This window comes from Coptis chinensis, chromosome 9 (assembly GCF_015680905.1).
Source record: "Coptis chinensis isolate HL-2020 chromosome 9, ASM1568090v1, whole genome shotgun sequence".
NCBI lineage: Eukaryota > Viridiplantae > Streptophyta > Magnoliopsida > Ranunculales > Ranunculaceae > Coptis > Coptis chinensis.
In genome coordinates this window covers 62,747,694-62,761,875 of record NC_141464.1, presented here as the reverse complement: position 1 = coordinate 62,761,875, position 14,182 = coordinate 62,747,694, and positions in this window count along the sequence as shown.

The following is a 14,182-nucleotide window of genomic DNA, read 5'->3' as shown; positions in this document are numbered from 1 at the left end:
ACATTCATCCATCCGTTCATTTTTCAACAATATATAAAAGCAATAATTATTTATTCATCACAAAACTATAAAATAACTCCACATTAAAAAAAAAAAAAAAAAAAACGGTTCACCTTAAGAGCTTCAACTTGAGATCTAATCCTTGAAATCTCCTCTTGAATCAAACAAATCCTACTCTGAAAAAATCAACAAACTAATGAGTAACAAAAAAAGAAACCCTAACACTCCGTACAAAAATTGAAAAAACAAATTTGGGGAAAATAAAACCTGTTGAGCTAGAATAGAAGAATCATTTAGCGACAATTCAACTTCAAATCCTTTAAGTTCATGTTCAGCACTTTCTTTTAATCCTTTAGCTTCTTCAAGATGTTCATTAGTTAGATCTAATGCAGATCCCAGTTCTTCAATTCTCTTCTTCAATCCAGCTACTCTTCATTCTATTAAAAAAAATTGATTATTAAAATCAATTGAACAAGAAGAAGAAGAAGAAGAAAGAGATGAAGCTACGATTTAAATTACCTCCTTGAGATTTCTCAGTAGCGAAATCACGAATTAGGGTACCAATCTTATAATACTTCTTTTTTAAAATCGACGGTTTTTTGGTGGTGGGCGACAGTTTTCTGTAATTGGGGGATTGAGAGAAGAGAAGGGAGTGGAAAAAAGGTTATGTTTTATGTTTTTTTATGTTTCGACAAAATAACGAGCCCGCGATTTTATTTCGTTTCCTTCTTTCTCCCAAAATTTCAATTTTCTAACTCTTATCCTACGTTTTGCTATAATTTGAAAGTGTTAGCAATTAATTCTTGAAATTCCTACGAATTAAAGCAACACTTATCAACATTCGCAATGCTTATATAGCGTAGGCAACTTACCAACGGTAAAAAAGTGTTACAAAGCAAAAAAGTGCGTGTTGCAAATAGCCTGTTATGGTGTAGTGCGACCCAGTTCTACATTCATATAGGTGGATATCCATTAAGTGTATATTGCAGTTAAAATATACTATCTCATTATAAAATAGACTATGGATTCCACTAAGAGTAAAATAACTCATCCTTACTCATTGCAATTCAAGTTATACAATGTATACAAAAAAATACTATCTCGTCATGGTGGGACGTCTAAAAAAAACGATAGCATACTAGAGCGACTAGGTGACTTCTTTTTCCCTTTGAACCTACTTCATGGGATCTCCAATCACATAGGTAGGGTTGCCGTCAGTGTCGCCCTCTAACTTAGGCAAAAGTCCCATCCCCCTCGACGTTTCAACCATTTGCCTCCTGCTAAGCGGTTTGGTCAAAGAATTTGCCAAATTTAACTCTGACCTCACATAATCTGGAGCCACAACTCCAGATTCCAGCAGCTGCTTTATAGACTTTAGTCTCAGACGGATATGTCTGCTTTTCCCATTGTAAAATTTGCTCTTTGCCTTTGCTATTGCGGCCTAATAGTCACAATGCATAGGTACAGCTGGAGGCGGTTTTGTACCAATAGGAAGATCTGCCAAGAGGTTTCGAAGCCACTCAGCCTCAACACTTGCTTTATCTAAAGCAATAAGCTCAGACTCCATGGTTGAACGAGCTATCAAGGTCTGCTTAGAAGATTTCTAAGCGACTGCACCTCTACCAAGGGTGAATATATAACTAATAGTGGACTTGATATCATGAGAATCAGATATCTAGTTTGCATCACAATAACCCTCTATCACTGGTGGAGTTTGTCTAAAACGTATGCCGTAATTCATTATTCCTCTAAAGTACTTAGCTAGTCTCTCTAACACACTCCAATGTTCCTTGCTAGGACAATGAGTGTATCTCCTTAACCTGCTAACTGCATAATCAATGTCAAGTCTAGTGCAATTCATCAAGTACATGAGACTACCAATAATTTGGACATATTTAGAATGAAGGACACTATGTTGATTATTTTTCTTAAGTTTACTATTTGCCTCATAAGGTGTCGGCACAGGCGTACTATCATGATAGTTAAACTTCTTCAAAAACTTCTCAACATAATGCTCTTGTGAAAGCGTATAGCCATCACTGTTTCTGATGATTTTGATTCCAAGAATCACATAAGCTTCTCCTAAATCCTTCATTTCAAATTGGGAGGATAAGAACATCTTGGTGTTTCTCACAACATCAAGGCTAGGACTCATCATTAATATGTCATCCACATATAGACAGATAATTACATATGTATTCGCATCAAAAGATTTAAAGTAAATACATTTATTAGCATCATTTATTTGATAGCCATTGGACATCATGACACTGTCAAACTTTTCATGCCATTGTTTTGGCGCTTGTTTCAACCCATATAAAGACTTAACTAATTTGCATACCTTTTGCTCATTCCCTTGTACTATAGTACCCTCAGGCTACATCATATATATTTCTTTATCAAGATCACCATTCAAAAATGCAGTTTTTACATCCATTTGATGAATAAATAAATTATGAATAGCAGCTAGAGCCATTAGAACTCTTATAGAAGAAATCCTAGTTACAGGAGCATAAGTATCAAAATAGTCAATGCCTTTTTTCTGGGAGAATCCTTTGACTACTAGTCTAGCCTTGTATTTATCAATGGAACCATCTAGTTTCAGTTTCTTTTTGAAGATCCACTTGTAACGTATAGGTTTCTCCCCAGGAGGTAGATCAACTATCTCCCATGTGTGATTAGATATAATCGAATCTAGTTATGAGTTTATAGCATCTTTCCAGAAAGGTGCATCTCTAGAACTGATTGCCTCATTATACGTCATAGGATCATCATCAACGAGAAACATGTAAAAGTCATCACCAAAATTGGTGGATTTTCTATCTCATTTACTCTTTCGAATTTCTTGTTCAGAAATTTCAGGATCTGTTGATTGTTGTTCACTAAGAGCAACTAACCTCTCAATGCCAATTTTCAAAAGAAACATATTCTCAAAGAAATCAACATTTTTACTCTCTATAATAGTGTTAACATCGACAAGGTTATTATCAGAATTTACTACTAAAAATTTATATGCAGCACTATTATGAGCATAACCAATGAACATACAATAAACAGTTCTAGGTCCCAATTTTATATTTTTAGGTTCGTTCACTAGAACCTTTGCAAGATACCCCCACATTTTGAAGTATTTCAGGTTAGGTACATGACCTTTCCATAATTCATATGGTGTCTTATTCCCTGTTTTCTTGTTGGGTATCTTATTCTATATATGGCAAGCAGAAAGGATTGCTTCCCCCCACAAGTTCAGGAAAGCTCCAGAACTTATAAGCATAGCATTCATCATCTCTTTTAATGTTCCGTTTTTCCGTTATGCTACTCCATTAGACTCAGGAGAGTATGGTGGAGTAGTTTCATGAATGATGTCATTCTTGTCACAAAAGTCCTGGAAGGGGTTAGACTCATATTCTCCACCCCCTCGGGGATCAAGTCTTTTAATCTTACAATTAAGCTGGTTTTCAACTTCAGCTTTGTACTTGAGAAACATCTCACCAGCCTCATGCTTGTTTCTAAGTAAATATAACATGGTGTACCTAGAGAAGTCATCTATGAATGTAATATAATAAAACTTCTCCCCTCTAGGCATGGTATGTACTTATGAATTCACCCAAATCCGTATGAATAAGGGTTAGTAATCTAGTTTTATCTCTAGAAATAGTTATGCAAGATTTCTTTGTGGCTTTAGTCTCAGCACATATCTCACATTAATTATTAGAAAAATCAGAAATATCAGACAATAAACCACATGCTTTCATCCTTTTCATATATTGAACATTTACATGTCCTAGTCTACCATGCCATATATTAAAAGGGTCAAGCAAGTAAGCAGAAGTAGATTCATTCTCATTAATAATAATGTTGTCAAGTACATTTAACATGAAAAGACTACTGTTATTACAATAACCTTTCCCAACAAAACTCTCATTCTTACTCAGAACGAACTTGTCACTTTCAAAAGTCACCTTGACGCCAGCTTTTCCCAGTAATGACACAGAAATCAGATTCTGACAAATCTCAGGAACATGGAGAACATTATTAAGTGAAAGGGTTTTCCCTGAAGTTAACTTTAGAAGAATCTTGCCTGTCCCCTCAATAGGAACAGACCTTGAGTCACCCATATAGGCCTTTTCATCTTTCACTAGTATGTAATCTGATAGGGCTTCAACATCACCACAGACGTGGCGGGTGGCACTACAATCTAGTACCCAGTTCTTTTTCCCAGTGGCCATGAACAGTTGTGACACTACAACAACAATTATATCATCCCCTAAACTAAATTAGCGTTGGGAGGATCATCAGTGTCCTTTTTGTGCCTGCACTGAAAAACCCTATGTCCCGATTTACCACAAACATAACAATTTCAATTACTAGTACCACTCCTTTTAAAAGAAGTGCCTTTGACCTTGAAATTCTTATTTTTGTTGTATTTCTACTTTTTAGAGGTTTTATTGGATTTGTTGGGATTACCTTCAACGATATTGGCTTTGGAATGGAATTTCTTAGACAACACCTCATCCCGAGTCTTGTTCTTTTCCTTTATGTGAATGTGAATGTGGATGATCACATCCTCAAGAGTCATCTATTTGCGCTTATGGTTCATACTATTCTTATAGTGTTTCCAAGACTCGAGGAGTTTCTCAATCAAACATCCAGCAACAAAGGTTTCGGGTAAATCAATACCCTTTGTTTTCAAATAATTAATTAACACATAAAAATCATGGATTTGAGACGTTACATCTCTATCCTCTCCATTTGGAACTTTAGAAAAGTCCCAACAACATATTTTTGAGTATCAGCATCCTCTATTATGTATTTTTTGTTCGAACTCTCCCATATATCATGTGCATTATTGTTTGAACAATAAATATAAAAAATTTCATTAGATAAGTTACTCAAAATAGCATGACAACATACCTTATTCCCATTGAGCAAAACAGCTTGATTTCTTTCAAATCATTAGAACCCTCCATGGGTGCTGTATCAATGAGATACTTTGCATAGTTGAGTACATCTAGGGCTGAGAACACCTATTCTCTCCATCGCTTGAAGTGTGAACCGCTGAAGGATTCAATCTTTGACACATTGGGTAAGTTGCGAGCATTTAGTAGAGGTGCAACATCTCTCATATTCGAAGTAACCTCCATGACTCCTGAATTAGTTTCTTTGTTTGGCGTGTCTGTTGGAGTAGACATCTCGATTCTTTGCTTACGATTGTTGTATGCGAATAAAGAAAACAATAAAGAGACAATGACAGCAGTAACAGGGAACAACCAAGGTGCGGATTAGGTTGTCATTAAGGAAAGATTTTGCCCTTTCCAGTGGTGCAGAAAGGCAGCTGTGACGTCTTCCTCACATGATACAATGGTGTAGCAGTCTGACTTGCACTCGAATAGGCTGTTCTCTAGAACGACAGTATAACTATCTCTAGCGGTATAGTAAGAAGAGAAGAAGAATAGGCTGGGGTTTCGTGAGTTCTGTTTCTCTATTTTCGTGTGAGTTGGTGTCTCTGGGATTATCTCAATATGGATGGACGCATGGTCGAGAAGGAGTTTAGGCAATTGGCCAAGTTACTACCCACTAGCTAGATACACACAGTAAGCCCAAGCCCGAGCTCGACCCGATGCGATGCGACGCGACTTGGCTTAGTGCGGTGTGAGTGTGTGGCTTTGGGTGAGTCTTCCCTCCTAACAGAAAATCCTTTGTACCCTAAGGGCACGCCCTTATGGTAGAGGAAGTCCTCATATACTTAACTTGCCAGTGGTGGATAACTAATGTGGGACTATCTTCTATGCACTAAAGTGGAGAGAACACTCTTTGTTCATCTTCTCCACTTTGCATACACACTCTTAGTCATTTGAAATAAAAGAGATTCCAACACCTACTGCATGGTCATCATCTCTCTCAGCTCATATTTCCAAAAATTCTTAGCACCTTTTGTAGACGAGTCACCAGAATAGGCATTAGTAACCTTTATTGGTTTCAAGAATTGAAGAAAGGGTCCCATTCATGAGCTCCAACCTCAAGCTTCCCTTCCTTTAAGCATTGCCACTTCATGCCCATACATATACAGTACTAGCCTGGTTCTTGCATAGCAGGCAATATAGTAGTAGTTACTCTAACCACTTTCTTCAAACGCAAAGTCAGCGACTGCCATTTTCTGCCTCGAGTTTTGTTTCCTCCCTTCTACCTAATCTATCTAATTAAGAGGTCTTGAAAATCACTGAGAATGAGATGAAAGAACTAAATTATGTACACTCAAGAGGTGCATGATATGCCCTCGGTCTCAGTGTATAGAAAGAAGCATGAGACCATGAAACACACACAGAGATGACACACCCCTCCAAGGATAACTGGCGTGTGTCGATGCACGTCAAATCAATCAATTGAAAAAGCAGGGCAAGACATCTGCAGTTTAATTAAAGCAGAAAGCATGCACGCACCTCACATCATATAACAACAAACATAAGCAGAAAATGACTGGAGGTACCACATAAATTAGGAGTGCAATGCCAAACAGCCAATGGTTGATAGACCAAACAAGTTCACCAAAAGACAGTTGACGATTACAAACATAACATACCAAGTTCACCGATAATATTACTATTACACATAAATACTTCATGTCATGGCTATGACAGAAGAACAAAGCAAACACAAAGATAGACAGACCATAAACATACCATGTAGACATGATTGACGACCATATAGTTAAATACGACTAGTTATATTAAAACTTAATACATCATTCATCCACCTGCTGCTGGTGGTCCCACTACTGTGCCCGAGCTTCAAGTTCTGTGATGAGGGCATCACTATATGGCTCAAACTTTTCTGGGAGACGATAATCAGGTGTTCTAGGCATGAAAATCCTTTCAGGAAAAAAGAGTTGTCGACTCCTCTTCCTTGGATCCCTAGCATCAATTATACCATTGCATATGTACCAATAACGATGTTGGAAACTTCGTTCACCCCTGTAGCTATGTGGATTTCTACCTACGACCTGATGTTGAGGTTGATAGGGAATGATTGCACTCTTGCTTGGGATAAGAGTTGCCCACGTATCAAGTTTCTTGGGTAAACTTGAATCAAGCCTTACATAGTTCATCTCTCTCTACTTATAGATATTTGAGCTGACCTTCCTTATTTGCTCCAGGCCGTTATCAAGTGTAGATCCATATTTTGTGCTATCTTGATGATCCGTCATTATTTCTGTTGTTACAAAGTAAATGTCTCCTTCATTGGTGTGTTGACTGAGTTTCAGGATCGCGGTAGATCATTTGTTTCCATGTATTTTTGTATCTGATATTTGGGACAATCTGAGTTTAGGTCGTTGTTACGTCCTGGTGGAGTAGTACGACCTAAGGATATACGAGCTGTGAAGATACGACCTGGACACATGTGCTGTAGTGAATGGTTTGAGAACGGAAGGTACTTACACAACCCCCTTTATTTTATTTATTTTTTTGGATAGCGGTGTAGTGAAAAGAAAAGATAAAATAAAGCTTTTAACACGTGTCACACAGCTGGTTTGTTTGAATGCTTTTAGAAAATGTGCGAGAACTGTTTGGATATGATCCATGAGCCCAACTCGCGACAGGTTTGTGGGCGAGGTTATGATTGCATTTTGTGGGGAAGGTAAAATGTTTGGCGGTCTTTCATTTGCTCATTCTATCTACACAAAGGAAGAAAAAGCAGAGAAAGAGAAAAAACAAAAAACTTTCCAACTTTTCATCTTGAGGTGCGCCTCTTTTGATCTAAAAAATTAGATCTTTTTGTTTCCGATTTTCTTTTGTCATGTCGATTACTAGTGGTAGTTTGAGTGGGGAAGTTGCATTGGATCAGTGGAGAGAGACAACTGTGAGTGATGGAGATGGTGGTGTTAGGGAGCGTAGTAGAGAGGAGGCGTCATCGTCTTCCTCATTGGAGACGATGGCTGAGGAGGCGGTACCTAGGTCGGTAGATTGTACTATTACTTTGAGGGAGGAGTTTGGTTGGGTAGACTCCGATCTGACTTTATACGACTTGGGTGAAGAGAGAAATGTGTTTGGCTTATTTTACATTCCTCGGGATGGGGGTGTTGTGGTTTGTTATGGTCAATTGAAGGCTAGGATAAGGTTATCGTTCTCACATCTTACTGTGGAGGTTTTGAACTTTTGTTGGAAAGACCCTTGTCAGCTCATGGGGAATAGTTGGAGAGTTTTTCATATGTTGGATTTGTTGAATGAGAGGAGTTATAACATCTATTTATCGGATATGCTTGAGCATTTTTCTGTGAAGAGGTTGCATGCTATAAATTTTAGTTTGTAGGTGGTGAAAGGTAAGTCTGTTGTGATTGTGGGTGTGAGTAAGGAGGATTGGGGGGCGTAGGCCCTTACTGGTTGTGAGTAATTACTGTCCTTCTCACTGGGAGTTGGCGAATCATACTATAAAATGGGATGGTAGGTCCTTATGTTATAGGTCATAGTGTATGTATGGTAGTTGATACTTTAAACGTTCTAACAACTTTATTTTGTTTTGCAGAGGTTGCTATTCGTGGGCATACGAACACCAAAGCTATAGAAGAGTTTGCTGGTTTGAGTTGGGAGGAGAAATGATCTGTCTTGGGAGAGCTTGCGCATTACTTCAAGAAGCGCGGAGGGGAGAAAATCAACCAGAAGAAGGTTGAGCAAAAGAAGAGGGCCTGAAAGTTAGTATTTAAGATCTCTGATTCTAGCTCATACACTGAGATGGATCGAGAGGATCAAAGGAGGGGGCCTATTTCTGGTGCTAGGACGGTTGGAGGAGGCTTTGGTAGCCGTCCTGTGTCTAGACGACCTGCAGAGGTGGGTGAGAGTGATAGGGGAGGTCATGGAGGTGGGAGTGCTGGGGGAGGTGGTGATGCTCCCGCTCCATTTTAAAAGCCTCAGTTGAAAAGGTGAACTAAGGGTGGCGAGCCTGAAGGGGCGAAGAGGACCCGACCTGAGTCTAAAGAATGACCTGTTATGGTGAAAGGTCCTACTTTGTCAGGTCGGGCTCCTTTGAAAAGGATGAACCTGAAGGAGTTGACCGTTGATGTTGGTGTGGCTGATGCTAGGGCATGAAGAAGGCTAGTGACACTGAACCAACTGCCCAAAAATGCAAAGGGTCTAGAAGTGCTTTCCAAGGTGATAAGGTTGGCGACTCTGATGTTTTGGATAGGACGGTCACCTATTACCACCCAGTGAGTAAGTTGACGCGGCTGGTGAAGAATAGGGACTGTAGTTTCAAGTCTTCACTGGTTGCGAATGAACTGTTGGAGAGTATTACCCTAGATGGAGATAGGTATTAGCTGGAGATTGGGAAGGATTAGGAGGCAAACCTGAAAGACATGGATCGCTTGCTGTGTTTTTTCAAGTTTATCTCTGACCTACGATTTGTTTTATGCTTTGTGATATTGACTCCTGACTTACTTTGTTATCTTGTCAGGTTTTGGCGATGTATAGGAAGTTGAGAGAGATGGCAACTATCTTTGACTTGTATAAGAAGGAGCTGGAGGTTGCCAAGGAGGGTTATGACAAATTGGTGGTTGTGTAAGAGGTTGAACCGGCTGAAGTGGTGGGGCTGAGGGCTCAAGTCGAAGATTTGGCTGGGAAGGTGGCTTTAATACAGCCATCTCTTGACTCTTTGAGGGTGGAGGTAGCGCATTGGATTGCTGAGAGCAAACAATCGCAGGTCGTTACTAAACAAGCTCAGATTGAATACAACGACTTGGTCGATCTGGTAGAGAGTGGTGATGTCTACGTTCTAGTGGATGATTACATGGAATTAGAACGTAAGTACAAAACCCTCAAAAGGTCTGTTGAAAGTGGAGCTACAACAGTAACTGTAGAAAGTATTATTGTAGATGGTAGTAGACAATTTGATCTACTAACCGACTGAAGTCTTTGCTCAATTTATCCCATACCAACCCGAAGATGCCGAATCGGAAGTACTTAATGCAAGTGGTGATCCGGCTAGTGGCTCTGTTGGTGAAGAGGGCTACCAATTGGACCCTTTGAATGTGGAAAATATGCCTCGTGTCAACTGATTTTGTTCTTCTTATGATGTGTTTGATGACGAGTGAATTTATTGAACTATTTTTGTTGCTGATACTGATAACTTTAATTTTTGATGGGGATGCTGAGGTTGTTTTCCCAGGATAACTTGAGGGCCTCTAGTATCTAACCGAATTTGTAGTAAGTAAAGTAGTTAAATTACTTACTTGTTTTGAGATGAGATTGTCAGTGAATTTTGTATGAATGTGATTGCTTCCCTTGCTTTTTGTTTTGTTATTTGATGACTTGTGCTGCATAGTAGTAATTTCGATGACATGTTATATTTTGGTAGATCGTCTGATGCCTGTAGATTGTAAGTGTTTGTGGACGACCTGATAGATGCACGTAGTTGGCACCTAGGTTTCTTCCTGTCCTTAAATGTGTGTATTGATTGAGTGGTTCCTTTTGGGGGAATTTCTTATTAATTTTTTACTCATAATTAGCTTTTGAGTGGGAATTATAGTTGAGTCAAAGTTAACTCTTTTTAAAGGCATTAAGTTGACTTGTGGTCCTTTTGGGGCTACCTTGGATTGGATTTGACTGATAATTAGCCTTTGCGTAGCAATTATAGTTGAATCATGGTTAATCCTGGCGTTGGTGTTCAGCTGATTTATGGTCCTTTTAGGGGACCGTTGATTTGATTTGATTGATAATTAAATGGTGTTTTTAGTAGAGTCATGCTTAACACTGGCATTGCAGTTAGGTCGGTTACTTTAATATCTTAGATCGGGCAGCGAGTGCATGATGCGTGGTACTCATGTAATGCAAGGAGAACATTTATACGCAAAATGCTGATAAAATTTTATTCATATTGATTGATACATCTGGAGAAAAATTATAGGTAAAAACGCTTGAGTAGAGTTATATTCCAAGGTCAGGGAAGCACATCACCAAGCTGTGTTTTGATCCAGTAAGCTCCATTTCCAACAACTCTATGAACTATGTTTGGGCCTTCCCAAATTGGGTCAAGCTTGGCTGGTGCTATGGTCCTCTTGAGGATTAGGTCGCCATCTTGGAAAGATCTTGGGACGACCTTCTTGTTATAATATCGTTGGATGGTTTGATGGTATCGAGCTAGGGATATTTCAGCATTTTCCCTGCGTTCTTCAAGAAGGTCGACTTCTTTGGATAAGATGTTGTCGCTTTCTTCTGATTCGACGATGTTAGAATGTGTAGTTGTGATTGTAAGTTCTGATGGTATTACTGCTTCTGTTTCGAAGCAAAGTGTGAAAGGAGACTTGTTGGTATTGGCTCGGGCTATTGTTCTGTATGCCCATAAAATGTTTTTGAGTTGTTCTGGCCATTGGCTTTTCTTGCTCTCCAAATTTTTTTGGAGATTCTCTTTGATGGATTTGTTTGTAGCCTTTGCCTGGCCATTCTTTAGGCATATCTAGGTGTAGAAAATGCTTGAGTGATGCGCCACTTTTGTAGGAATGCCTTGACTTATGTGCATGCAAATTGGGTTCCATTGTTCATGATGAGGGTGTGGGGTAGACCAAACCTTGTGATGATATTGGTCCATATAAAGTTGATGACGTGGGATTCCTTGACTTGAATAAATGGGATTACCTCAACCCATTTGGTGAAGAAATCTGTGGCTTCAAGAACGTCTTTGAGTCCTATTTTCTTTTGTGGGATAAATAGTCCCATGATGTCTAGCCCCCACATATGGAAAGGCCACGCGCTGACTATGTTGATCAACTCCCGTGCTAGACTTAGGTGGTTGTGACCAATGTTTGATATTGGTGGCATTTGAGAGCATACTTCTTTATCTCGATGTGCATATATGCCTGGCCAATAACCCTTGGGCAATTGCTTTATAAGCCAGAGATCTTGCTTGTAACGCCCGTATTTAAAATACATATTTATTTATTAATTTATTATTTTAATTATTTAGTTAAAATTCGTTGGATTGGATTTGGGATATGTGGGCCTGGTTTCTGGGCCTGAGTCTGTGTTGGGCTTGGGTTTCAAACCCAAGTATATAATCACATTGTTATAGAGAATAGGGTTTTGGAGAGAATAAAAAAAATATAATAAAAATGGAGGCGGCTTGTTTGCTCGAGCGTTGGAGCGCGACGACTCGGACTCGGAGGAATTCGTAGGAGCTGTTAATACAGGTGAGTAGCTATTTTTGCTATTTTACCGGATTTATAGTTTTTCGGGTATCGGTGTATATTGCCTAAGATTTCTGCTTATTGATACTGTTCATTATCCTGTTTTATTCGACGTCGTGCGTGTCATATTTATTAAACTTTGTTAAATATTGGAATTTTATTGAACTGTTGAAGTTTTAGAAGCTTGAAGCTTTGACAAGCGGTAATGGCGTCGCCAGACTGAAATAGAGAAAACTTCCTGATTGTTGGTTTACTAGGCTGTTGGAAGCTTGAACAACTGTGTTAATGGCGACCAGAAATCGCCCAATTTAAATTAAACTTTGTTGTTTGGGTTTTGTTTGGGTATTTGAATGGGTTGTTGGTAATGGGGTTAGGAGGATTGATTGAGGTTGGAAGGAGACGTTAATGGCTTCGACAGTTGTGAGCTTGGAGGTTGTCATGGGTGCTGTTGAAGCTTTTAGAGGGCGTTAATGGCGGCATTAAGAAAAATCGCCAGTAAAAGTTAGGTGAACTGCGGTTGTTGTTTTTTTGTGTTGATTGAAGATTGGGGTAGTAAGGGGTTGAGGTTTGGGTATTGATGTTCGAATGGGGGCTGTCGGAGGTTGTAGAAACCGTTAATGGCGGTGCGATTCTAGATCTAGTTTTGAAGAAATATATGGATCAAAGGATTTGAGGTGTTTGTGTTAATTAATGTTGTTTGGTTTTTTATGGGGATTAAAATCGATATGATGAAGGGGAGAGTTGGTGGCCTAGCGATTTGGTGGTGGGTGGTGGGAGGAGGTTCTTTGTCAGAGGTGGTGAGGAGGAAGAAGAACGCCAACCGGCTGGGCTTGGGCCTAATCGGTTGGGCCAAAAACCTTATTTTGTTTGGGCCTTTTCTAATTGGTTTTCTTTGGGCCGAACCAAGTTAAGTTCTGGGCCAGTTCTCTTTGTTTTGTTTTGGGCGAAATCTAGTAGTGTGTTGGGCCAGTTCCAAATTAAGTTGGGGACCAGTTTTGGTTTAGTTTGGGCCCAATTTAGGTTAATTTGTTTGGGCTAAAACTAATTGCTTTTCTTTGGACCAGTTTCAAGTTAGTTTTGGGGCGGGTCCATATAACTTAAAATAGATCTAATTGGGTCTTTAAATGTTCAGACTTTTGGGTTATAAGGTTTGGGGTTTGGGCTCGGCTAGTTGGGTCCGAACCGTTTCCTTAGTCATGAGCCCATGAGCCATGCACCTTTGACCTTAGCCATGAACCATGGCTACGACCCTGAACTGTTGAACATGGAAATGACAGTTTGACTTTGACCATGATGTGTTGACTTTGACAATGACAGTTTGACTTCGACCATGATGTGTTGACTTTGACCGTGACATGTTGACTTTGACTTTGACCGTTGACTGTGGAATGTTGACTTTTTCCAGTTTTTTTTCACATGTTTAAGTATATGGACAAATATAGTAATAAAATATTGTCGATATTGTATAACCTTGTTTGTTATTATCTAATTAAGATTTGACGTGAGTAGTGCGTGAAGCATATAATGTTTGACACGTAACTAGAGGGGAATTCTGATAATAAGAATTTGATATATATGTTTTTATGAGTATTAAACTACATACGGACTTTGATTCATGGACTTTAGATTTTTGGGATTTGATTGTGGACTGTGGACTGTTTAATTGTGCTACATTTTATGTTGTAAGTTGTATGGACAAATCAAATGCTAAAATGCTGTGGAAGCTTGTATAAATTTGGTTGTCATTATCTAATTAAGATTTGACGTTGATATTGTGACATTATATAATATGTTGGGATATATATTTTAAATGCAATAGTCTTGGAGGAATAAATGTATAAACGCTCCATTATTTTATCTGTGAGATGCTACTATGAGGTAGTATAGTATTGGTGAATATTTTCCCACGGGAGTGTGGCGTAGTGCAATAATATATTGGCACGTGAAAGAATGAAAGTGGTTATAAGATGTATTGAGATAATTCTAAATATATTTGGTTGAGTGCAATAATGT